The 27,019-nt window shown below is 39.7% G+C and overlaps 1 protein-coding gene across 5 annotated transcripts in view; it reads left to right on the top strand.

Annotated features, from left to right (window-relative positions):
• LOC109576365 (peroxisome proliferator-activated receptor gamma) overlaps nucleotides 1-27,019 on the top strand; it is a 218,582-nt gene that overhangs the window by 8,069 nt on the left and 183,494 nt on the right. For 3 of the 5 annotated variants that reach the window (XM_070776930.1, XM_070776929.1, XM_070776928.1), the window contains exon 2: nucleotides 15,563-15,657. The gene's annotated coding sequence lies outside the window, so the exon portion shown is untranslated. The remainder of the gene's footprint in view (nucleotides 1-15,562; nucleotides 15,658-27,019) is intronic. The other 2 variants (XM_070776932.1, XM_070776931.1) reach the window with 1 other exon arrangement.

Raw genomic sequence — 27,019 nt, 5'->3', positions numbered from 1 at the left:
ACAAGGTTTTGAGTGTGTATGGACAAGTACTTATATAAAATCTTTCTCTTTTTTATGTGGTGGATGAAGTTATGAAAGAGAACAAACATGAATGGTGTATATATATATATATAAATGAAGAAGATACTGTAGCAAATTATTTGCATATGTTCAGAAAATTCAGAAGAGTGAAGAAAACACCCAGGCCTTTGCCAATGTAGGATTACTACATGTTTTCCTAAAGCATTTGGAACTAATTAGAAATACCCTAGTTTTATTTAAAAGCAATATACTTTTAAACTTGGTTTTCAACAAGGTCCCAGTTTGTTGACTTTCAGCACGAGAGCAGTACAATGTCTACAAAAACATAGATTATTAATTTCTTGAAGCAGGACTGACTGGTTTTACTCATCTTTCTGTCTCCAGCACATAGAACAGTACTCTCTAGGTACTTAATACATGTTTTTAAAAGAATCAAGAAATAGTCTATAATAAAGAGTGGTCCTTGGAGCAGCAGCAGTGTCTGGGAACTTGGTGGAAATGTAAATTCTCAGGCCCCACCCCAGACCTACTGAATCAGAAACTCTAGGGATAAGGCCTGATAATCTGTCTTTCAACAAGCCCTGCAGGGGATTCTCTCGTGTAGTGTGTGAGAACCTCTCACTGCTGCTGAGCCCCGTGTCCCATCTGAGAGCCTGGAGCCCAGTGTGCAGCGCAGGCAGTCCGGATTGTTCTCCCTCTTGCCTATAGTTAAGTCTCTTGATGTATTAACTCTGTAGGTAGTGATAGAAGCTCTTGAGACCGTCCTGTCAGTTGGCTCTGTTGGTTTGACATTTTATTAGAGAGACTCAGTCTTGTTTTGGATAAGCTCGAGTCTGTAGAGGCTAGCCGGCTATCTGCTTCGTCGGAGAATCGCTGATTTCCCCTTACCTTTAAGCATGGTTGCCAAGAATCCCCAGTCTGTAAGTTCAGAGACTGGATTTTATACAGTATCTGAGGATGGTCTGGCCCTGGAGGACCCACATTAAACAGACTTACAAGAAAAGGATTTGTAAACTTCAATTCCGGTTTCATAATCTTGGAAAATGTACCAGTCCTAATGATTGTTGATGATAGATTTTTTTTTTAATCCTAAAATTTTATGATTCAGGAATTAAAGAAACTGGTTATTTTATGTATAGCTGTTGTCATTATCACTTAGTTCCGCCTGCTAAAAAGGCAGTTGGGCAAAATATTGCACAATCTGCTGCTGTACCCCTACTTTGGAGATTTTTTCCAAAGAGGTGGAGGATATAGGACAAGCCACACACACGAAGACTTTCATACAAGCATTGCTATAGGAACCAATATTTGGAAATAACTATTCAACAGCAGCGGAATGCTTAAGTAAATTATGATGTAATTAGTAGGTGGAATGTTATGTAATTGTCAGTGACAAATTGGAAAACTAGAGCAAACTTGAAAAATATTTTTTAAAAAGTAACATAAAGAATGTATGTGCACCATTGATTGAAACCTTATATAAACGTGCATATGAAGGGACAATAAAAAAGTTACGAAAAAAACGTATTTTATATTTTAAAATAGATACAGAAGGCTTTTTGTTTGTTTTTATGTTTTTCTCTCTTTTCCAAAGTTTAGCCATTAGTATAAAATTACTTCTCTACTTAAAAGCCTACATTTATTGCTTTTATTTTTTAGTATGTCTGTGCCCCTGATCAGTAAAGATCAAGCAAAGAGTAAATTAAACATTGAGAACCCTCTAGCTGTTTTATTGCTTTTAAGCCATTCAAGATAATGTGAGACAGGACATGAATTCTTTTCTGTTATACCCAGTTTTATTTCACACTTAGTCTTCTCTCACATACTGGGCTTCTCTGTCCTCTGCTGGACTACTCTCTGGGGGGAAAAAATACTCCATCTTTGTAACAGCCTCTTAGTTTTTCTCAGTCATACATACAGTTTGCTTTCGTTGATTTCTTTGGGCCTGTGCTCTATCTGATCTTTAGCATCCACCAAACAACAGCTATTTTAAACAATAGTTTCCAGAGTTATTTTACTTTCCAGCTATCCCCTTTTAAGTCTTTTTCTAAAACCTATGTATATCTATTATGGGTTTTTTTTCCCCTAAAATTAAATAACCTCGGGATAGTTTGTCTTCTAACTCTGATAGAATTCTGAACTTGTAACCATAAATAGCTGATGCAGAAGCACAAGAGGGTAAACTTCTACTACAAATGGTTATTATGAGACCTTGATATAATTTGTGATGAGTAGAGGTTTCCCAAAATCTTGTCAGACCTCAGAGTGAGCACAGAAAAAGACAGACACACACAGCAATATATATGTGTATGTGTATACTATCCAGATACACACACACAGCAATGTCCTTTGAATTGAATACTTCTTCCTTTTCTCTGTTGCATTGCTCTAGAAAATCCCAAAGGGAAAATTAAATAGTTTTGCCTTCGACCCAGATTACAGGTTATATTTTTCTTGTCACTTTCTCTGGAACTTCCTTTGAGAATTTTATATCAGACTGATGCCTTTAGAACAGCCTTTATCTAAATGAAAACAAAGTTTTAAACGTTATTTTAGAAACTTTATATCAGGGATATTAGCTATTTCTCTCTTCTTTCCCCTCCCCCGCCACTATTTCTGATGATTTAATCCTTAATACAGCCCAAGCCAAACCTCAGTGGGTAACACAAACCTGGAGATGACCCTCCCACTCCCAAGAACAAATCTACAGAGGAGAAGCTCCTTTTTAGTGAAGATTTATTTATCCAACAAAAATCTATTGAGCTCCTACTTTGTGCCAACAGCTGTTTTAGAGAAGGAGTTTAAAGCAGTGAACAAAACAGACAAGGATATCCCTCCTGACATTCATGAGTATTGTTATCTAGATTTAACGAGGGTGTTAGTGGGAGACATGATGACTGAGAGCAGGCAATAGTCTAACCCCTGCCTTGTGACCAGGCAGCGTTGCCAGGCCAGCCTGGAACTGGGTGGCTGTCTATGAGTTAGATGTGAAGGAGGGGAACACCTGTGTCCTTGAATATTTTTCCTAAATCTCTTATATTATTTTAGGTTGTACATACGTAGTATGTATCAGACATTATGAATAATATAATTATTGTATTATTTCATTTCTCTCTTACCAACAGAGTTTACTAGCAAAGGATGTAAGGATGTGTCTTTTGTTAATAAGCTGTTAACTTTTCTTGAAAATACAAATAATAGAATGCTGATTCACTTTGCAGAAGGAGTATGTATTTCATAGTAATTTCAAAATGGATATAGTTAAGTGGTTAGCTATCCAAGTGAATTTAGTTCATGACCTTGTTTATCAGAAAAATGAATTACACCTAACAAAAACGTGAAACAAATTTCACTGAGACTATCCCATTAAAATTTAAAAAACAACAACAATACTTTTTTCTCCTGGGAAATAAAGTTAGCAACTTACCTTTTAAAAGCATATTTAGAATTTTTAAATATTTAGAATATAATGTTTGAGTAAAAGGAGACCCAGATCTTACTTCAAATGACTGTCCTTTGGTCAATGTAAGTATTACTGCTGTTTCAACTTCTGTACTCAAGACCCAGTTGTCTGATTACCATTTCAGTTCTGTTTTTAAATTCTCAGAAAATGTCTTACTGACCAGTTAGAGATAAATCCTAAACAACATGAAACTTTGGGGGGGGAAAAATGGTAAGGAAAATAGATTTTGAAGGAAGTTATATGAAGTTAAGTAGAATTAATATTTTCTTATATAGACATGGAATATTAGAGTGCATCTCAATGCAGATGTAACCAAAGCCTTCAAACTTTACAAATTCCACCATAATTTATTCACAAATCCGTGGACATTTGTCAGATGACCTCTCGCTTTCCAGCACTAGGTTTCCTTATACAGGAAGCAAAGTCTGCCCACCTGGTGACATGGCTTTGTAGGTGGTGGCCCAGGCGCTTTTCAGATTGGGGAAGGGAATCAGAACCTAGCACCAGGCAGGCAAATAACCGAACTCAGTTAAAGTTAAGAAAATGATTAAGTGACGGAACACAGCCCAGTGGTGTGATGTGTCTTTAGGCCATTCACATGATTCATGTGTACTTGACCATGTGTGCATACCTGCTAGAACCATCTCTGGTCCTGACAAAGCACAGCACATACACACAGATATTTTGTTTTTGCCCCACACGTTAAGTTTTAAGTGTCAGATGGATTTCTTTTGTCACACAACGTACTTGTGAAATAATTCACCCTGGCCACTAGCTATTACACTCAGAAAATGCAGACTAACTTTACTTTTAGCTGAAACATAATTGGAAGAGATTTACTCTGAAATGCAATTTAACACGTTCCAGATTCTATATTACTCATTGTGTTTGCTGATTGTTTGCAGTCAGGTCTTAAAAGTTTTATGTGCAAGTTCTGTACCAAGCAAAATTATGAATTCCTAGAGAGTAGAAATGAGTGGTGAGGATCTTTTTATTCTTCTCACGTGTATGTGCCCTGCTCACCTTCCCTGATCCACAGCGCACAGCACAGGGGACTGAGCACATCGTCACTTTATAAATGCTTTCAAACTTGGCTTGATTTTGAGGACTGCTTTGTGCTGTTTCATTGTGGGTTTCTCGGTGCTACTCTTCTCCACATCTTTAGTGTGAAGTGAAAGTCACTCAGTCATGTCTGGCTCTCTGTGACCCCATGGATTGTAGCCCGCCTGGCTCCTCTGTCCATGTGATTTTCTCAGCAAGAATATTGGAGTGGGTCGCCATTCCCTTCTGTAAGGGATCTTCCCAACCCAGGGATCCAACCCAGGTCTCCTGCATTGCAGGCGGATTCTTTACTGATGTTTAGGGAATTCCCTAAATTACTCTCTAAAAATGTTTATTTCTATTTTAACATTTTTGGTTACACAGAGTGATATGAAATTAATGCCAGAAGAAATTTCCATTTTGCTCTGCTAAAGTGAGCAAAATGGGATATGAAAGAAAAAAAAATGTTAATTATAGACTTTAGCATTCTATGTTGGATCTTTTTCTTGTTCTGGTCAGAAGAACAGGTTTTAAATGGCCTGAGGGCCAGGGCGCCGTTTTACTTTCTTGTTTGGAGACTTCCAGTGGCAACTGTAGCAAATTCAGTTTAATACTACAGTAGGGAGAAAAGTTCCTACAGATGTATGATCCAGAATGTTACTTAGATTTATTACTCATGCAGAAAATAAAACCAGTTCCCTTTCAAACGTTCTGTCAATTGTTAGATAAAACACTACATAGTCTCGGCCTATTCATTTGTTTATAATGTATAAAATAATTATATGCTCAGCTATTTCATATGTGAATCACAAGTATTATCACCATAATTGTTTAACAGTTAATCTCCTTTTACAAGGTAGATACACGTTTATGAGCTACTTCAAATCAAAATACCAGGCAAAGGAACTGATTTACATATAAAAGCAAAGCAAACAGGCGAACTTTTTTTTTTTTTTTTAATGTGGCCCTGTGATATCTCTGCACGCCCACTTTTCTCCTTAGGGCTTCATGTGTGCCTGAAGAATGAAGGTAGGAGTCTCTTAGCAAGAGATCAGTGCAAGGAACTTACACCCTCTCCACCCCTGGGCAACCTGCCATCATTCTCCTGCAGCCACACCTGTTCATCTCCTACCAGGGCAAAGAGGTGTCCCATACCTATACCTGTGACACTGAGGGAGAAGCACAGGGCAGGCAGGAGGCCACGACAGAAGGAAGGATAAGAGCTGACCTGGGCCTGGAGCCGGCTCTCACTGATGATCCAGACTTGAGCGTCCTTCACTTGCGCCTCATTCACGCACAGCCGGACACAGTGAGTTACGTACAGGTTCAGTGGGCTCTAGGCACAAAGGGAGACAGCAAAGCTCCTAGAACTAAGAGTTTATAAGCTACGTGAATCGAAAAGGGGCAACACTGACGCAGTTAACCAAAAGTTCGAATCGGTGTGTGGGGAAGGACTAGAGAAAGCAGAAAACAGGTGCTGCAAAAATTCAGAGATGGCAAGACCAGCGTGGAGTGGAGGGCAAACCCGTGAAAAGCCTGATTCAGAGATGGCAAGATCAGCGTGGAGTGGAGGGCAAACCCATGAAAAGCCTGATTCAGAGATGGCAAGACCAGCGTGGAGTGGAGGGCAAACCCATGAAAAGCCTGTAGAGCAGATGGGTATTGGATTATCTGTGAAAAATTGAGGACTTGACAGGATAACCTTAAGAAAAATCCAAAAGAGGGCTTATATGTAGACATGTGGCTGATTCACTCTGCTGTGAAGTAGAAATGAGCACAACATTGTAAAGCAACTGTACTCCAATAAAAATTAATTTTGGAAAAATGGAAAATGACTTTTAAATATACCAGAAAAGAAAAAGGAATCAAAATACAATTTCATTAATATGAAATACTCAGACTAGGCAGATTCATAGAGATAGATAGCAAATTATTTGTTGCCAGGGCTTGGAGGCAGCGGGGGCCAGGGGAGTGACTGCTTGATGGTGCAAGATTTCCTTTTGAGGAGATTAAGCTGTTTTAGAACTTGATAGAGGTGACAGTTACACGACTTTAAGAATGTCCTAAATATTATTGAACTGCACACTTTAGAGTAGTTAATTTTATGTATGTGAATTTTACGCAGAAGCAAAAAAGTTCAGGGCTTGAGATGGCATAAGAGGAAGGGGAAAGAATTTCCAGGGCAAGAAAACGAAGCCTGGACTAGTGAATAAGCACAGGCTTGGGAGGTCATTCTGCAGAGATCATCCTGGCGGAAGTGGGTCGTGTGTCTGTGCGAGGAGTGAGAAATGGGATTGGGTGTAGATTTCAGATAGGATGAGAAAGGTTCTGGGGTGTAGGCAAAGGAGTGTGGGCTTTATCTTGTAAGGAAGGTTGGGATTCCAGGTCTTGGGGGGAAGAGTGAGATGATTTAATCAGAAGGTTTATTTGGCAGTAGTGTGCAGGGCAAGCAGCTAGGAGGCTATCGCAAAATCTGGACAGAGGAGGGCCTGTCAGAACAGAAAGAGACAAAAGGAGAGGGCCGTTGTGAAGCAGCTTCTGGAGACGGCCCCTGCTCTGATGCTGCTCTGCTCATTGTTGGTTTCCGACTTGGTAAAAGGTAAGCTCAGATATGAGGATAAGCATTTACAGACGTTTATAGTAGAAAACAAGCTTACACTTACCAAAAGGGAAGGGGGAGATAAATTAGGACTTTGAGACTAATAGATACATTTACTGTGTATTTTGCAGTAGGAACTGGCAACTCACTCCAGGATTCTTGCCTGTAAAAATCCCATGAACAGAGGAGCCCGGTGGGCTACAGTCCATGGGGTCAGAAAGGGTCGGACTTGACTGAGCGACTGAGCATGGAGGCACTACTATATATAAAATAAATCATCAACAAGAACCTACCATATAGCACAGGGAACCGTAGTCAGTATCTTGTAGTGACCTATGGTGGAAAAGAATCTGAAAAAGAATATATGTGTATAGATAATTAATCACTTTGTTGTACCCCTGAAACTAACACAACATTGTGAATCAACTACATGTCAAATTTAAAAAATAAATGAAAAACATCATGAATGGGGGGAAAAAGGTCTATATTGTCATGACATTTAGGCACATGCTTTTTTGCATTTTGTAAAAGTATCCACAACAGATGAAAAAGAAAAATGCCTTCATCCCGACTTAGAACTCCACTGCCCTAAAGGACAGATGGACTGGACTTAGGGACTGGGTCTTGCTGGGCAGTCAGCCGTGTCAGCAGTTTTATGGCTCATTTTTATGGCACTTTACCCTGTGCCATGCGTCACGCTGGCTCTCGATGAACAGTGGGCAAGGCAGGTTGCTCCTTTCCCTGTGGAGCTCCTAGGTCATAGATTGTCAAAGGATTGCTAGAAATTAAAGGGGGGCATACGTGAGCTCAGTGTAAAGGAAAAAATCCCACAACTGCAGTTGTCCAGAGGTGGGGAAGGCTGTCGTGTGAGTGCCAAGTGTGTGCTTTTGTCAGTAGAGATACTTAGGCAGAATCTGAATGGCTGTCTGTTAAGAGGCCTTATTTGATAGGAGAAATGAATCAGGAACCTTATAAAGTCCCTTGCGATGTTAAGGTGATTCCCTGTTCTGTAACAGTAACTTAGAAGAACAGAGTTCTTCTCTTTCTTTAAGTTGAAGAGTAGTGGATTGACAGTATGGTGTAAGTTTCAGGTATACAGCTAGTGAGTGCAGCATTTTTGCAGATTACGTTTCTCTTTCTTATTTGACCATATCGGAACAGCAGTGTCTACTGCCATTATCATCGCTTGTAATTATATTTCCCTAAATTTGCCTGCAAATTTGATTTTTAAACATACCTGCGCAGTGAGTTCCACAGTTCTTTTTAAAGAAAGTACTGTTCTCGAATGCCTTCTCAGCTGTCATTTATTTCCAATTTTACTATTCGTGGAGTTCCTCTTCCATGTGACACTTGTACGGGCAACGCAGATTTCTGCAGAAGTAAGTTACATAAATCGTTAGTCCCCACTCCTGTGATGTAACGCAAAGGCCAGACAAGACCAGGCACGGCTACCCATGTGGGGAATGCCTTTGGGATTCCATTTTGGTGTGGGTGAAAGCTGAAATAACTTTTATTATTCAGCTTATTTCACTTAGTTATGACAAGTCTCAAACTCTTACTGTCAACATTTGAGCAGCTCAAATAATCATAGATTGATTGTACTTGGGAGGATCCGGAGGATTAGACTTCTGTAGGAGTGATGCATGCATGCTCAGAGCTCAGTCCTGTCTGACTCTTTGAGGCCCCACGGACTTTAGCCCGCCAGGCTCCTCTGTCCATGGGATTTCCCAAGCAAGAATACTGGAGTGGATTGCCATTTCCTCCTCCTGGGAATCTTCCCAACCCAGGGATCGAACCCACGTCTCCTGCCATCTCCTGCCTGAAGGCAACAACGTCCTTTTGTAATTACCAGTGTGAACACTTTTTGGCTCAGTAATTGTGGAGGCTTCTTAATTTCCACACAATATTTAAGATACCAGTGCTGGTCCTTTCTAAGTCTGTGTCCACAGAGAGCAGCTGAGCTGAAATGGGAAAAGCCATTTCCTCTGGCTCTGCTTTCTGGGCCTCTCCTGCCTCCCCCTGCCCCTCAATGCCTGCTCTTTTTTTTTTGTTATTGCTTAGTTGCTCAGTTGTGTCCGACCGTTTTTGTGACCCCGTGGACAGTAGGCCGACAGGCTCCTCTGTCCAGGAGATTTCCCAGGTAAGAATACTGCAGTGGGTCGGCATTCCTCCTCCAGGGGCTCTTCCTGACTCAGGGCTCAAACCCACGCCTCCTGCATTGGCAGGTGGGTTCTTTACCACTGCACCATTCTTACTCTAACTCTGTTCTTACTCCCCACCCCACCCCCTTTTTTTAACATTCTGGTGTTTTCCATATTCTGTCCCTTTTTTTCCTTCTTTTTCTGCTCTCTCATCTGATGGCCCTCTTCCTTTTCTCGTTTCCCAGTTTCTAGTATCTCTGTTTTTGGTCCAGTCTCTTAAATACAGTATGGAAAAGCAATGTATTTTTAATCTACGAATCAAATAAGGACATAGGTATTTTTTTTTTCCTTTATTGTGGTATAATTGACATAACTGACATAAATTGACATAAATTTAAAATGTACATTCTGGTGATTTGAAATACTTATGTATTGTGAAAGGTTTCCCTCCATTTGTTAATTAACATCCATCACCTCACAAATACCTCTCTCTCCTTTATTTATTCATTTTTTTTCTTTTTTGGAGAAAGCATGTAAGTTCTATGCTCTTAGCAAATTTTGATTATATAATACAGTGTTAACAACTATAGTCACCATGAGTACATTCAGGATTTTTTACTCTGAATGTAACATAAGCAACATGCTTATATTGCTCCTTCAGATTTGAAATAAAATTGATTATCACTTAGAAATGGATTTTGATTGATTTTTTAAAAAATGAGTGAATCACTAATCCTCAGATTTGGAGAAGGGGATCAACAGATCTTAAGTCATAATTTCTAGTAAACCACTGTAGCTTACTGAAATAGCTAATTGTCTTGAACAACTTGAGTTCCTCATTTTTCCACATGGTACATGTATCAGATATATCATGGGATCCTTTAGCACCATCTAATTTTTTTATTACATCTTGATTTACACAGTTACACAAGAGCTGGAATATTTCTCTGTTTTGTTCATTGTTTATCCCCAGTGCCTAGAACACTGCTAACAAATGTCAGATGCTCAACAAATAATTGTTGCTTTTAAGTTTGGAAGTCTTTTTTTTCCTTAATATTTAGTTTTCTTTATTTATTTGACTGTGGCGGTCTTAGTTGTGGCTTGCAGGATCTCTGATGTTTGTTGGGGCGTGAAAGCTCTTGTTGCAGCATCAGGGACCTAGTTCCCTGACCAGGGATCAAACTCAGGCCCCCTGCATTGAGAACACAGAGTCTTAGCCAGTGGACCACCAGGAAGTCCCTATTGCTTTTCATTTCAAATCTACAGTTTCATTCTCCTTCCTAATCATGAATAGGTATCATGACTTTTTGGAGTAATCGTTTTGTTCACTGGGATAACTTAAAGATGGGTTTATAAATGTAACCATAGGATTTCATGTTTAGATACTGCTTCCTTCCAGTTCAGTCTCCACTTCAGTCTGCTCCACAGTTTATATCCTCAGCTAAACTGTCATTTACTCATCCTTCTAAAGGACTCTTCCTTAACTATCTCAGGCATCAGAAAAATAACCCAGCAATTGATAGTAATAGTTAATACTTACTGAGCCCTGATTCTTTATCAGGCTCTATTTTAGGCATATTACATGCATTGTCTCATTTTAGTCGTCCAGCAACCTGTTAAAGGTATACACTATTATCTGTATTTTGCAGACGAAACAAACACAAGGAGGTAAAAATAACCTGCCAGGTGATACAACTAAGATCTGAACTCAGGCAGCCTGAACCCAGACACCTTGACTTGCACACACTAACAAGAGTCTAATTTCCCAGTATTTAACTTGCCGGAGAATGAGATAACTACACCCCACACGACCCAGCACCGTTCCACACCTAACAATTCCATCCACAGAAGTGGAACCGTATTCAGATGTACCCAAGGATTAGGTCCAAGCTTTTCAGTTGTTCTGGTTCCCTGCCAATTGGTTTATGTGTTAGCAGGAAGCAACTTGAAAGTACTTATAATTACTTGTGACAAAGTAAAGTAGATCACCAAATCTTTATATTCAGTAACTCCACTGTCACTGAAAACCAACCGTTCTTAGGAGATTCTTTATTTCCATTTTTCCCTTTCTCTTAAATTCCTCTTCATTCAAATAAAGTCACTTTATTTTGTCACCTCAGGCTATAGACATCAATTTAATAGCCAGTTTTGAATGGGAATGTTATAAAAATCTAGGGAAGGGTATGATTGGCTCATCTTGACTCTGGATTTTCATGGAATCAGTCACCAATTTGGGGGCAGGGAGGTCAGTGGTAGACCAGGTATTTAACTCAATGGGATAGAAATTAGTCATTTGGAAGCATTCATACACTTTCGCCTTCCCTCAGTGCACCAAAGAGACTTTTCATTTGAGAGCACCTTGGAGAAGGAAATGGCAACCCACTCCAGTATTCTTGCCTGGGAAATCCCATTGACAGAGGAGCCTGGTGGGCTGCAGTCCATGGGGCCCCAGAGAGTCGGACACGACTGAGCAACTTCACTTTCTTTCTTTTTCTTTTCTTTCCCTGTCCCTTAGAATAGTTGATTTTACTATGTCAGTTCCTGCATTTTTGTCAGGTATTGGAGAATGAGTAGAAAGGGGCTGGACGTGAAAAGTTGGAGGAGATTTAAGATGCCACAGTTCTCAAGAGCTGGGACAGAGAGGAAGGAGAGATTGTGACATTACTGGGCTGGGGACGGAGGACATGTTGAGTTAGGAGGACTTTTGCTGAAGGAGATGCTTTGGAAAGCATAGGACATGAAAAAGTCAAAGGAAAGGGAGGTGAGAAGGGTCTCCTGTGGTTTTGAGTTGAGCCTCCTTGAAGGTCTGGTGACTCAGTAAAGAATCTGCCTGCAGTGCAGGAGACCCAGGTTCAATCCCTGGGTTGAGAGGATCCCCTGGAGAAGGGAATGGCAACTGCTCCAGTATTCTGGCCTGGAGAATTCCATGGACAGAGGAGCCTGGCAGGCTATAGTCCATGGGGTTGCAAAGAGTCAGACATGACTTAGCGACTTTCACTTAACAGCACACCATTGTGCAAATAGAATGAAAACCAAGAAAAGCCTAATGGATTTATTAAGAAGGAGCCCACCTGTCACTTTTGCTTGAGTTTCAGTAGAAAGGTGGGTGGCAAAAGCCACACTGAAGTGGGTTGAGTGAAATAATGGAAAGTGAGAAAAATGTTCAAATACATTTGAAAACTAGTGAGCTAAATAGCTAAGCAGATTGTTATTGTTGATACTGTTGGGTTTTTTCCTGATCGTGGAGCTTACAGAACATATGCGATGTTAATGTACTTTATTAATCTCCAAATAGGAACAATATGTGCAGATTCATTTCTGGTGGAAGCTTTTCCACTGGAAAATCTTGAGGAATCTAGTTATCCATAGAATGCATATTTGGGGAGATGCTGCTGTAATCTTTCACAAATAAGATGATGTTGGCTGTAACTTTGAGGTTAATATTCTTGTTTTTAAAGTTTCTTAGATCTCTAAGAAAATATTTTCAAGAATGAATGTTGAATTTTACTGGGTATTTTTCTGGTGGTTTTTGAGATAGTCATGTGGTTTCTTTTAAAGTTTGACCCAGTACTGGAACACATTATTCTAATAGGTTTTCCAATATTAAATCTTCTTTGTCTTTCTGAGATAAATACAACTTTATTATGGTATTTTATTCTTTTACTGTTCTATTGGCATTTGTTCTTTAGCATTTTATTTGTACATTAGCGTCAATATTAATAAGTGAAGTTGGTATTTTTGTTCTTGTTAGGTGTTGAAAATTAATTTGGTCACTCTTTTTCTTTCTACTCAGAAACAATGTTTGTAGCAAAAAACATTTCTGCCTTGAACACTTGAAAAAAATTATCTATAAAATTATCAAGGCCCAGAGCTTCTTGGGGAAGTAATTCTTTGATAAGTTTTCAGTTGTTTCCCTTTTTAATTATTTTCCTGTTTCTTAAGTCAACTTTTACCATTTCAGACAGAGTAGAGTAAGTTGAATTATCGTCTACTTAGATTCTGATAGAAAGCCTGTCTCAGATAATAGAAAGGTGGATGCGTAGACGTGAACAGACCCTGTCTAGTGTGGGTTCTGTTGAAGTGGGAGGGGCTCGTCTGCTCTGTTTGCAGCCTCGTTCTCTGGCTTACATCGATAAGGAGAGAGATTTATGAATGAATGACTCTACACCGTCTGCATTTAACTGATCAGACGGGGAACATGAAAGGACTATACCCCTTGGTATATACGGCTCCCAGAACAGATCTTGTTTCTGCCCGATTATTACATTTTATGTCTGGAAACTATACCTTCTATGGCACAGTGCACTTCTAAATGGATACAAGAGAGTGGATTACTGAGTTTACCAAAGGGAAGGGGCTTGAGAAAAAGTTAGACTTTCTGAAAGTCACAGAAACTGGCCCAGTTTTCTGTCTGGTCCAACTCTTAGGGCCACAAGGTAGGAATATGTAGCAGTTTCCAGAGAGCTTAACTTTCTTCCTATTAATTTTTTTTTAATGAATTCATATTTATTTCAGGTGAGTGTCAAGAAAAGCTAATATGATTTAATCTTAGCCTGGAGTAAACATTCTTTACTTTTTCAGATAGAGATTTTATTCAAATTTTTCTAAGTGGTAATCCATTGTAGATAAGCTGTTTCTCACGTATTATGTGTATTATATGTTATGAACAGTTTTGATGTGGGGACTCCTTTCATTTTTTACTAACAGATGAGAGAGTGTTTCACATGCAGACTACATTGTTACAATACAGATCAACAGTCAGAAAGCAAAAAGCATGCTGGTCTAAAACAGGCAAGTTAGCTCTGTCTGTGCCCCATGCTGAACACAAAATAGTTACCCTAACCGTTGATACTGAGTTCACATTAGGAGGTTTTCAATTTCCAAACAGAAGTACTAACCAATGCTGGGGAAACAAACAAATAATCAAACAAACTACACTGGCTGCAGTTTATATTCTTTTAATGCAGAAATAGCAAAATGGGAAAACATTTTATATTCACCATCCACTATGTTTATGCCTTTTATACAGTTCATGAGGTTCTCACAGCAAGTATACTGGGGTGGTTTGCTATTCCCTCCCCTGGGAAAGATTGAGGGCAGAAGGAGAAGAGGGCATCTGAGGATGAGATGACTGGAAGGCATCACCAATGCAGCGAACATGAGCTCGGGCAGACTTGGGAGACGGTGAGGGCCAGGGAGCACTGGCGCTCTGCAGTCTATGGGGCCGCAGAGAGACATGACTGAGCAACTAAACATGGGCAGACTTGGGAGATGGTGAGGGCCAGGGAGCACTGGCGCTCTGCAGTCTATGGGGCCGCAGAGAGACATGACTGAGCAACTAAACAGCAATGACAACACGTTTGTGCCACTCACAAATTAGTAATAGATTAGTTTCTGCAAATTCCAGATGGAAGGGTGCAGAATTTAAAAAAAAGAAAAGAGAAATGAGAATTTGGAGGAGGTTAGACTGGGCAGAATGTTGGGTCTGGCTGTTGGGACTTTGAAGGCCCTGATGATAAGGCTTTGGCACTGGGTGCTGTTTTGTCTTTATGGACACACGGCTATTCTCGGATCCCTGAGTCCTTTGTAAGAGCCAAGGATACACATTCTTAGACCTTTGGCATGATTCCTCAATAATCTTCTCTCTGCGTCTTCCTTTATAAATCTGACCGACTGGGAAGGGAGTTTGGGGGAGAATGGATACATGTATGTATAAGGCTGAATCCCTTTGGTGTCCACCTGAAACTGTCACAACATTACTCATTGGCTAAACTCACAAATAAAATAAAAAGTCTAAAAAAATTTTTTTTTAAAGGCTCCACATGAAATGTGTGACATTTCTTGTCTCCAAATGGTTGTGACACTTTTACTTTAGGTTAGCAGGCATGTGCCCTCTAGAACAAGCTTGTATTTTCATAAATGTCATCTTTGCTGTGTATAACTTTTATCAATCACCTATCTTTTGAGGTTAGTAATCCTTTTAAGATCTAGTTTTTCTTAAGTCTGCATGGCAACATAGGTGCGATTATTAATTCTGCATAAAAGATGGGTGAGACAAAGGACCTTGACTCATGATCAGTGACAGACTTGTCTTTTCAGGAAGATTCTCCATGATTTATCAGTCAGTCTGTTGTTTGCTTCTAGAGAACACAAAGTGTTTTAAGCTCAGGGAAAGCAAACATTCAAGATGAAATCCAACAGAGGAAATACATGTACTTCTGCTTATCCATTTTGACAGATGAGTTTGTCTAAGAATTTTGAATATGTGTGTATATTAAAAATCTTCTTTCTTTTCAGTTGTTCAGGTTTGAAAGAAGCCACAACATACAACTCTAAGCCAGAGACATACAAGAGGGACGTTTCCGTAAACAAGTGTCATTCCTGAACAGTAGGTAAACTCAGAATTTATTGTACTAAATTTGTTTTTAAAAGAATCTTTAAAAAAAAACTGTGAATGCTTCATAGTATTTTATTGCAAAATTTCTTAGAGAGCTTTTATTTTGACTATCAGAATACTTTCTACTGTATAATCTACCAGTCAGTGAACAGAGGCCACAGTAACTTACTTGTCTAAGACAAAACAAAGATAGGAAAGTGACCTAGAAGCTGAGAAGATAACTCAGATCCTTAGAAAATAAGTCTCAAGTACATTATATTAGATTCCTGTGTTAGTAGTTAAATTGAGAGAAAAATAAAAATATCTTGCCTGATTCCCTGTAAGTCTTGCAGCCATGATGCCAGGTTACAGAGGAGAAAGTAGCTTAATTTATCCAATGCCCAGGTATATATATTCTATATGGGGTATTAAAATCCAGTGCTTCAAATGGCTACAGGAAGGTTTTAAAAAAAAATAAATAAATAAAAAAAATAAAATCCAGTGCTACAGTTATTTATTTTATTATTCAAATAATTCCAACTCCCAGTGACCAAGGCTGGAATAATTTGAACAATAAAATTTTTAAAAACTACAGCTTTGGATTACAACCCCCATCTATATACAATCATGTATGTATGTGTGTCTATGTATATACATATCCACACACACATGATTCTATACTGATATAAAGGGCTTCTCTGGTGGCTGAGATGGTGAAGAATCCACCTGCTAATGCAGGAGACACAAGTTTCATCCCTGGATTGGGAAGATTCCCCTGGAGGAGGAAATGGCAACCCACTCCAGTATTCTTGCCAGGAGAATCCCATGGACAGAGAAGCCTGGCGGGCTACAGTCTGTGGGGTTGCAAAGAGTCAGACACGACTGAATGAGTAAGGCACAAAACAAAATAAATGAATGACTGAATGAATAAGTAAATGGAAGGAGAAGTACTTTTCTGTACAGAAGAATTTAAATTAGTAAACGTGAAAGGGATGAGGGAGATGGAAAATTGCCTTCAGAGAACCCCAGCAGCAGTGACTGCTCCCGGCAGGGCCACTGACCAGTACTCAGAAGATGAGTGTCAGGAGGAGCAGAATATGGACACAGAACCTCAAAGTGTCTCCCTCCAAATATTTATTAATTACAAAAAGAAAAGTAGTTACTTTATGGGGGAGAATCCTGGCAGAGCCCACTTTAACCAAGTAATCCAGGTCAACAGGTTTATATCCACAGTAATAAGACATATTGAAAAGGGCCCATCAGGTCCTCAGAATTCTTCCCCAAAATTCATAACAGTAGTTGAATCTGAGAAAATGTTGGGCAAATCTAAATAGACATTCCACGAAGTACCTCACCAGCGTTCTTCAACAGTGTCCAGGGCATGAAAGACAAAGACTGAGGTACTGATCGTTCAATGTGTGCACTTCACTGTATGTCAAGTATACCTCTTAAAAAAAAGAAGAAGAAAAAAGAGTGAGAAACTGAGGAAATAAGGAGAAGTAGCTACAGAGCACAATGTGGGATCCTGGACTGGGCCCTGGAACTGAGAAAGGGCCTGAATGGAAAAACTGGTGAAATCCGAATAAACCTGTTTACATTCTCGTGCCAGTTCATTTATTAGTTTTCCTTGTTGGGCTGCCGTTGTAAAATGTTCACAGTAGGAAGCCCAGCACAAGTGACATGGGAACTGTATCTTTGCAACGTTTCTGTCAACCTGAAATTATTTCAAGATGAGACGTTCTTTCGAAGTTACATTGGAGTCCCTCAGTAACCATTCTTATTAGATTCTCACTGGTTTTCAGAGGGAGTTTCTGTTTGTTGGCCAACTTTAGAACACTCTTCTCATCAAGGATTACACCTTGAGCTCTTTCTTAATCCTGTGTGTGCACAGCGCTTCCTTAGGCTCCACAGCCTTCCTCCCCACATAGTTCTTCAGTTCCACAGGCTTCCTCCTCAGGTAGTTCTCCAACCAGTTGCTTCCAGCCCCTAGAACACCTGTGAGTGGGGGAGAACACCCACAAGGCGCTGCGTCCTCAGAAACCACCTCTTAGCAAAAATTTTAGCTGGCGATGGTCAGGGTGTGACTTCAGTGTTCAAACTAAGTCTACATCTCATTAATGATCTCTGGGTCCACCGTTCTTCTTGATGCAAGACAGCATTTGAACAAGCCTGTAGAATTAGGAGCCTTATATTTGAATGGTGAAGAGAAGAGAAGATCATGCTGTTTTCAGGTAAAATTTCTGGGAGTTCTGTGAATACAAGGAATAATAAGGGAACTTTGATTCTTAAAGGAAGTCGATAGCTGCATTGTTTGCTTTGAAAATCAGTTTAACTGAAAAAACAAAACAAAACAAAAAAAACAAAAACCCAAAGCCACTTTAAAATCAAAAGACTGAACTCCTGAAAGACCAAGTAAGGGGCAGACATGTACTCTGGCTTCTGAAAATGAGCATTTAGGCTTGAAAAACAAAAATACTAAGTATTAGTTCTTCCCTGAAGGTTTTTTGTCATCAGCTCTCTTGTGTGTTCAACCAATTTGGTAAACTACACTAGTTCAGAAACTTTAAGAGAAACAAGAAGAAACCGAAGTGTCATCTAGAATAGTCAGATTCATAGAGATGGCAAGTAGGCTGGTGACCAGGAGCTGGGAGGAATGGGAATGGGAGTTTAGTGTTTAAAGGGAACTCAGTTTCAGTCTGGGAAGATGAAAAAGTTTTGGATGGTAGTGATGGATGCAGAGCAGTGTGAATGCACTTAATGCCACAGAACTGTACATTTTTAAATGGTTAAAATGGTACATTTTTTATGTAAGTGTATTACCAGCACTTTAAAAAGTGAAAAAATAAGTAGAAGTCTTTAGCAGTTCCATTCCCCTTCTTTCTAGGGTGCCCAGCTTTGAGCAGAATCTCTGACTGGGGGTGTTTCTCCTTCTGAGGAATCTTTTTTAAAAATCTAGAGATGGTTTCCTGGACATCACTTACCAACCAGAAGTTTAAATGGCCCCGTATCCTAAGTGGTGCAAGTAGAAAGGAGCCCGGCACACAGGAAACAGGAGCGCTGGGTAGTCAGGAGAGTTGCTTTTGGGTTAATTTATAACTAAGACAAATGAATCTATAAAAAGAAGAAAAGCCCCATAAGAATTATGTTAACTGATGGTAAGGGAGAAAAAAGGGTTTAGATAAAAGATATCTGAACTCGTTTGGTCCCAGTGATTTTATGGCTGAGGAATTCAATTAGAGGTGTACTGGCCAGAGCAAATCGCAGTCCTGTAAATTACTAATAGGACCCCACGATCTTTATCGTTTTCTGTATGTGCTCACATGCAGGGTTCAGGCCTGCCCTCTGTAAATACACTTTCTGCTCAGCTATGCTGCTAGGTATGCACTCAGAGCTGCAGGACTGGAACAGAGATAGGGTTCTGAAACCTTCCAGGTGGGGAGGTGGTACGAATAGCAATAAGATTAGGAACTAGGACAGATAAAATGACTCTGGCTCTTGAATTTGGGCCATTGGGTTTGTCTCATGTCACATTAAATTCTTTCAAGATGTTTTTGTTACTGAAAAGCTGTGAAATATCTTTTACAAGAAAAAGACCACCGGTAATCACACTATACTAAACTAAGAAACTACTATTCTAACTTCTGCTTAGTTTGTTGCAGTTCTAGCTGACCTATGTATGTTTTTAAATCACTAACAGTTATGGTTTATGTCGTACTTCTGCTTCTTTCCCTGTTAGATTACGTATCTTTCTCCCTTTTTACCTGGCTTTCAGATGTCATAATGACAACACGGTAGTTCATCTTAGTGATATCACAGAATTTAGTAAGCCAGTTTTTAGGTGGCTTCTAATGTTCTAATTGTTACACAGTTACTGTTGATTCTTACTCAGTTACATACAGTGAATATCTTCATGCACATACTTCACTTTGCAAAAAAGTCATTTTCTTCAGATTAATTGCTTTAAGAGGAGTTCTATGTTTAAGGCTTTGAGCAACTGTATTTACTCCTGCATTATTCGTTTTTATGACATTTCACATTGCTCTAAGAATATATTAGCAACAAATTGAACAAAAGCATATTTCCAGAGCATGTGTTTAAATGATTTCTGTTCATTTGAATCTATTATTGTTTAGCTCTGGGTGTGTGTGCGTGTGTGTGCATGTGTGTGCGTGTGTGTGTGTGTGTATGACAGCAGAATGAGGTTGGAGAGTGAAGAGTTTCACTGGTTGTTTAGATATTAGAATAATATGGGCTTTGGGGTAGTTTCAGGGTTGTGTCAGGAGGTGTTGGTTTTGTTCTGGGTTAGGAAAAACCAACTTGGTTGCAATGAAGTTGCAGATTATTTCCTGGAGCTATGCCAGATTTAAATCAGATGTAAAGCCTGTGCTGGAGGTCCCCATGGCCTTTAAGTCTGCATGTTGCTGGTTGTTATAAAGGAATGATGGCTTTTGAAAATGCAGGTTTAACTAAGTAGCACTTCCAGACAGACGGATACAAATGCTTTTTTAAGGATTTATTTCAATCAAATATTTTAAATTGGTAGTTTGAATATTTGATCAGATCAGATCAGATCAGTGGCTCAGTCGTGTCCGACTCTTTGCGACCCCATGAATCACAGCACGCCAGGCCTCCCTGTCCATCACCAACTCCCGGAGTTCACTGAGACTCACGTCCGAGTCAGTGATGCCATCCAGCCATCTCATCCTCTGTTGTCCCCTTCTCCTCCTGCCCCCAATCCCTCCCAGCATCAGAGTCTTTTCCAATGAATATTTGAAGGGAATAGTAATTTTAGGATAAAGATATAATGATAAGAGAAAATTTTAAGATACAAAATTATATGTTTAAAATGTATTATAATGAATAGAAAAAGATTATTGGTGATTGTCTTTCACTTTCATGCATTGGAGAAGGAAATGGCAACCCACTCCAGTGTTCTTGCCTGGAGAATCCCAGGGACGGGGAGCCTGGTGGGCTGCTGTCTATGGGGTTGCACAGAGTCGGACACGACTGAAGTGACTTAGCAGTAGCAGTAGCAGTCTTCCCTGTTTATTCTAAACTCTCATTTGGGGGTTAAGTGTAACAGTTAATGATGTGAAATAGAGGTTACAGCTTTTTAACTACAATCCAGTGTACTATACATTTTACTATCAAATAAGCTACATAAGAACAACAATAAAGATCATTTAAAGAAAAAGGTTATCTATAATCAACATCGTTATTGAAACTAATTTCTACAAGTTGCTTTCCTGTTCTTAATAAATATACACACATTTTTGTATGTTTATATAGAATTTGAGAAAGAAAATACACTATCCCTGACCCTCGATGTCTGTGAAATTAGGAAATTATGATAAATGATTTCTAAGTTATCTTTTCATTCAAAAACAGTATTTTAAAACCTAACTGTGTCTAAACTCTGTAACATCTTCTGGAAAAACATATAAATTGATCACAATGAGTACTATCTTTACCTAAAAAATGTGAGTCACTGCTATGAAATGTAGAGGATTAACTGCAAAAAATTAAGCCTGAAAGAAAAACTTCTGTAATGTTCACAGTTTATTAAACTGAAGAATTCATGGTAAGGTGAGGGGTTTGACTATTTGAGACTCGTGAGTAATAATTTCAATAAAGCAATGTTTGGCCTCAAGTAGTAATTTTAATAAAACTTACTGTACAAAGGTCTGATAAGAGAGAATACAAAAAATTACTTTTGGCGATGACTGGATTTTCATTTATAACTGTGCTTTCATTCTTGTAAGAGAAAAAAAGTTTTTAATCTTTTTATAATCTCATAATTTTAGTGTTTTCATGAACTAACAGTGTGTAAAATTACTGATTTTTGGCACCTAGTTAGACCAGTTAGGAAAAATATACACGTCTTCCTAATCTCTCCTTCCAGGATTTTGTTTGCCTTTTTAAAAATGCCGGTAATGAGCTGTGCTGTCCTGGCTGTAGCTTGCTTAATTCGTTGGCTACTCCCAATACCGTGCATAAATTCTGCCATATAGGATCAATTTAACATGCGAAGAGCTTCACCACTGGAACCATCGCTATTCCATGGACCATGAAGTGAAGCATCTGTGATCTCTCTGTATTATTCTAGTTGTTGTTTTGACTTTTCTTTCTTTACACTTACGAACTCCTTGTCCTTCAGTCCAGATCTTGTGATCTGAAATCATTTAAATTATTAAAAGTTTGGTATTTTTAACCTTTTATACTCTCAGTAGACAGGACATAGGAAATTTAGTGACGTAAGCATCTTTAATAATCTTTAAAAGTCATAAGACTTGGTAGCTGGGACAAGAAACAATTAGGCATAAATTTCAGGGAAATACCAAAATGGCATGACTTGTGTTCTTTTGTTAGCAAGCCAGTTGGCTTTCCTTTCAAACCCAAGGAATAAGTCGTGTGGCCACCTTTTATGACTTCAGTTTCATCTGCATCACAGAAATATATGTTTCCCTAAGTTTACTCACTATAATTTGTGATTGCTATTTTTCTTATCTGCGAAGGAAGTACAACAGTTCCCACTGGGGAAATACCATGTTAAGTTGATCCTAAAATAAGAAATCTAAGGGAAAGGTCACATCCTAATAACTTGTGCAAATCTAAATTCCCATGGAGCTTTAAAATTATTTTGTAGCAATAGAGTATTAACAATGTGTTGTTGAACTTCTTCCAGATAGCGTCATAAAATTGAGAACACTTTTGTGTACAGAAATAACCACTGATATATCAGTACAATTGACAAGACCTAATTTTTTTTTTTTTTTTAGCAATCCATTTTGAGCATCCAGAGAAATCTAGCATGAATCATAAACCACAAAATGCTTTTGGTTGCTTTCACTGAAAATATAAGGCATATTATTCAGGAAGTAGTATAATAATTATATACAGAGAAAGGGATTTTTCCTATAACTATAGAGATGTTTAATACTCCACTTTTTACCAGCCCTGACCCCCAGTCATACTTTGGAAAAACCCTAAGTATGTAATTCTAAACAGAACTCCTGCTTCCAGGAACATCTGAAGGTTGACTTGAACATCAGGGTCACCTAGGCTGTAGTCTCGCCTTTTCTATTAGTTGGCAATCTGTTAAAATCTCTGGGCCTCGGTTTCCTTATCTTTTAAGATATTGATTATGAGGATCAAGTAAGATCAAATAAATACAGGGCTTAGAAAAATTTTTTACAGATCATATATCTTTAAGATGTTACTGTCGTCACTGTCTTTGGTTTTCATCTTTTCCACATGAGGAAATTTAGTGCTTATCCATGTGATAGAACGTATGTTCAAAGAATGTCTACAACTACTCAATATCTTTGTAATAGCTCAGTTCAGGAATGGTGTTAGGCTCCTTCATTGTGTTAATTCGTTAATTAACATTGGTTTTGTGCACCTATATGAAAAGGGTGAAATGTAATAGACCTAGACCCTACTGCACATTCCTCGGGAAAAGTGCCTGCTGGGGAGCGGTCCCACAAAGTAGACTCACTTCCTGCAAGTTCACATCCTTTTAAGAAGAACCGACTGGGATGCGTGGTGGCTGGAATGCGATGAAGTGACTTGACTTACACCCTAAGTGATGAGTGGAAGTTACAATGTTCCCAGCTCCAGTATGTGGAGGTCTCTGTTCTCATCCTTTCATCCATCAGACTTTGCAGTAACAGTAATAGCAACAGCAAGTAAGAGTCTTAGGAGAATAAGTTCTCTGTGCACTTCTGTTCCCCGACATGGCAAGGGGAAAAAAATCTTTATGTGTGAACTACTGATGGCTGCTACTATAAATTTGTTTTTCCAACTTTTTAATTTCGATTGATGTTTTCTTAGTTCAGGTTTTCCTTATTCCTCACCTGAGTTATTGCATATTGTCTCTCTGACTCAATCCACCATTCCCATTTCATCTTTCAAGTAGACAGATTTTCTTCTCAAACATGTGTCTGCATTTCACCCCGATTCCTGGGAGCGTTACAGGCTTCATGGCCAACCTCAACCTACAGCCTCAGTCTCGTGGCTTCCATGTCAGGGCGTGGCCACACCAGATGGCTCTATTAGTGTTGCTCTCATAGCATTGGCTCATGCCTAGAATGTACCAAGTATCAGATGATTGCTGATTTTTTAGTTAGTTTCACCAAGGGAGCTTCTTGGGGATAAAGACTGTCTTCTGGGTGTCCCTAGTACTTAATACAGTTCCTAGCAAGGATTATGCAAGTGCTACAATTCTAATGGAATTAAAATTAAATGATTCAGCTATACTTTTATTACTGCTAATTAAGGATAGTACTATTAGCATTCTTGCCTAACTATTACTTTTACGTCTACCAACAAGAGCTGGAAGGGTGATACAAAGTGTGGTATCAGCCAGCTACTTTCTGACCCGTATAATTCAGAGATGAGGAATATTTAGTTCACAGACTTGTTATGACCTTTCAGTCTTCTCTAGTACTTGAAACACCCACTCCAGTGTTCTTGCCTGGAGAATCCCAGGGACGGGGAAGCCTGGTGGGCTGCCGTCTATGGGATCGCACAGAGTCGGACATGACTGAAGCGACTTAGCAGCAGCAGCAGCAGTATTTGAAACAGAGCTGCTCAGTCAGGTAAAGATCTATGGCAGTTATTTGTACGAAGGTTTTGTTGTTGTTCCTAATTATATGTGTTGTTTATTTGACAAGCATTTCCGAGCTACTTTTCTGTATCCAGCCCTGTTCTAGACCAAGGGGAATGACACCATTCATTACTCACAGTCTCATTTCAAGGGCAGTGCCAACACAGACCACATGAAAGAATTAAATCACAGAGCTGAGTGACGTGTGTTTGGGGGGAAACATGGGTGAAAGTTTGTAGAAGCAAACACATCCACAGAGCTGGAGTAGTCAGGTGAGCTGCACCCTGAAAAGGTGGATACGGACAGGAAGGAGCTGGAGATATTAGACACGAGGGGCATTGTGGGGTGGGGATTTCAGGATTTCAGGGACACACTGACTGCACTCTAGAGTCAGTGGGAGGGTCACGTAGGAGGGGAAGGGCTGAGCTTGGCAGGATATGAAGGCCAGAGCAAGGAACTTGGGCTTTGTCTAGGAGACATTGGGCAACTTGAAGATTCGGGAGGGGGACGTGGTGCAACAGTCACTCCATTTGGAAAGGACAAGTGAAAGAGATATTTTGATAATGTAAGATTGGGTGACTGAATAAAAAGCAAAGAGAATGAAAGAAAAGGGTCAAGAATGACCTTTGGGGTGATGTATAGAGAGATGGAAAAACTGTGGGAGAGGAACTGTGTTTGGGGGAAAAAAGATGAGGTTGATTTTAGGCTTGTTGAATTTGAAGTGAAGGTGGAGTATCTCAGTAGGAAAGCCCTAGAGAGGTGAAGATTCGAGACTGAGCCTTGTTTCGGAGGCTGGAATGAGACACGTTGTCTTGGATGTCGTGAACACAGAGTAAAGCATGCTTCACATAGCATAGGACAGCACAGCATGGAACATAGAGTGAAGAACAGCGCACAGGTCAGGCCTAAAGGGGGAAGCTGAACAAACGGCAAGAGTAGATAAGATCATCACATCACTGCCAAATAAGGCAAATTTTAAGACGAGGAAAAGAATACAAGCCTTAGGACCTCTTACGCACCTGGCGTTACGTTACTAACTTGACGTATATCATCTTGTTTCATCCTCACAACAACTGTGTAACCGGTAGGAATTATAATTACCCCCATTTCCCAGATGAATAAAGTGAAGTTAAACAGGTGAAATAATGTGCCTGAGGGCATACTGTCAGTGCCAAAAGGAGTGTAATTTCAACTGAGATTCTTTTGACTTCCAAGCTCACACATTTTTTTTTTCAACTGAAATATTGTAAAATGACGGCGAACTGTCAAGAAGAATGAGAAAAGGAGTAATGCCATTAACAGCTGCAAGGAGGAGATCATTGTTTAATTTTATAGCTGAAGTGTAGTGGGAGGAGGGCTTCCCTGGTGGCTCAGCAGTAAAGAATCTGCCTGCAATGCAGGAGCCTCAGGAGACTCAGGTTCCATCCCCTGGGTCAGGAAGATGCCCTGGGGGAGGGCATGGCAACCCACTCCAGTATTCTTGCCTGGAGAATCCCATGGACGGAGGAGCCTGGCAGGCTACAGTCCATGGGTCACAAAGACTCAGACAGGAATGAGCGAGTGAGCACACAAGCACTCAGAGTGGGCGGGATGACTGTGTAGGGAGCTTAGAAGGTAACAGGTGGTAATATATCGATGAAGGGGGAGATTTTAGACCCCCGCTGAGTGGGGCAACAAATAGGACAGCTCTCCCAAAAAGCTAAATCAAGGAATGTAGTGAGGAGCGCAAATCAGTGGGGGAGGAGATAGTGTAGGGCTGAGGCCTGAGAAAAGTCGTTAAAAAGGGCCGGAACCTGCAAGAAAGGATTGCTTCCACTGAGTTTAGAGGTTGGTTTTCCAGTGGAGACCAGGGGGCAGGGAGTAAATGAGAAACATGTCAGATAAACATAGAATTTTTTTAAATTACTTTTTTCCTATTTATGTATTTAATTTTTTGGCCACGCCACAGCATGTGGGATCATAGTTCCCCTACCAGGGACTGAACCCTTGCTTCCCGCTTTGGGAGCTCAGAGTCTTAGCCACTGGACCATCAGGGAAGTAGTCATTTATTTTTAATTGAAATATAGTTAATTTACAGTCAGTGTGCCATTGGTTTTAGGTATACAGCAAAATGATTCAGATATATATATATATATATATATATGTATATTCTTTTTCAGATTCTTCTCCCTTAAGTGAAGTGAAAGTCGCCAGTCGTGTCCGACTCTTTGCGACCCCATGGACTATACAGTCCACGGATTCTTCAGGCCAGAATCCTGGAATGGGTAGCCTTTCCCTTCTCCAGGGGATCTTCCCAACCCAGGGATCGAACCCAGGTCTCCTGCACTGCAGGCGGACTCTTTACCAGCTGAGCCACCAGGGAAACCCTTTTCTTTAAAGGTTATTGTAAAATATCGAGCAATTCCCTGTGCTGTACAGTACGGTCCTTGTTGGTTATCTATTTTGTTTATAGTAGCGTGTTTCTGTTAATCCCAGACTCCTAACTTATCCCTCCCCTCCTCTGCCTTTCTCCTTTGGTAACTGTAAGTTTGTTTTCTAAAACAGATTAAAAAAAAAAAAAACGCTAGTTGTAATGACACCTCCAAGTTATAACTTACTTGGGGAAGAGCTCATAAATATAGATATGGTGGCTACGTGACCGTAATCAATCATTTTCCCTCTTCCGGCCTCAGTTTTCCTGTGTGTTGACAGTTTGGTGTAGGGTAGACAAATGAGTCTCTAAGGACCCTTCCACTACTTCATTTTCTAAGCACTGTGGAATGGGATAGCC

This window comes from Bos indicus, chromosome 22, assembly GCF_029378745.1.
Source record: "Bos indicus isolate NIAB-ARS_2022 breed Sahiwal x Tharparkar chromosome 22, NIAB-ARS_B.indTharparkar_mat_pri_1.0, whole genome shotgun sequence".
Taxonomy (NCBI): Eukaryota; Metazoa; Chordata; class Mammalia; order Artiodactyla; family Bovidae; genus Bos; species Bos indicus.
The sequence above is the reverse complement of the archived record's forward strand: the minus strand, read 5'-3'. Positions and strand labels throughout refer to the sequence as shown.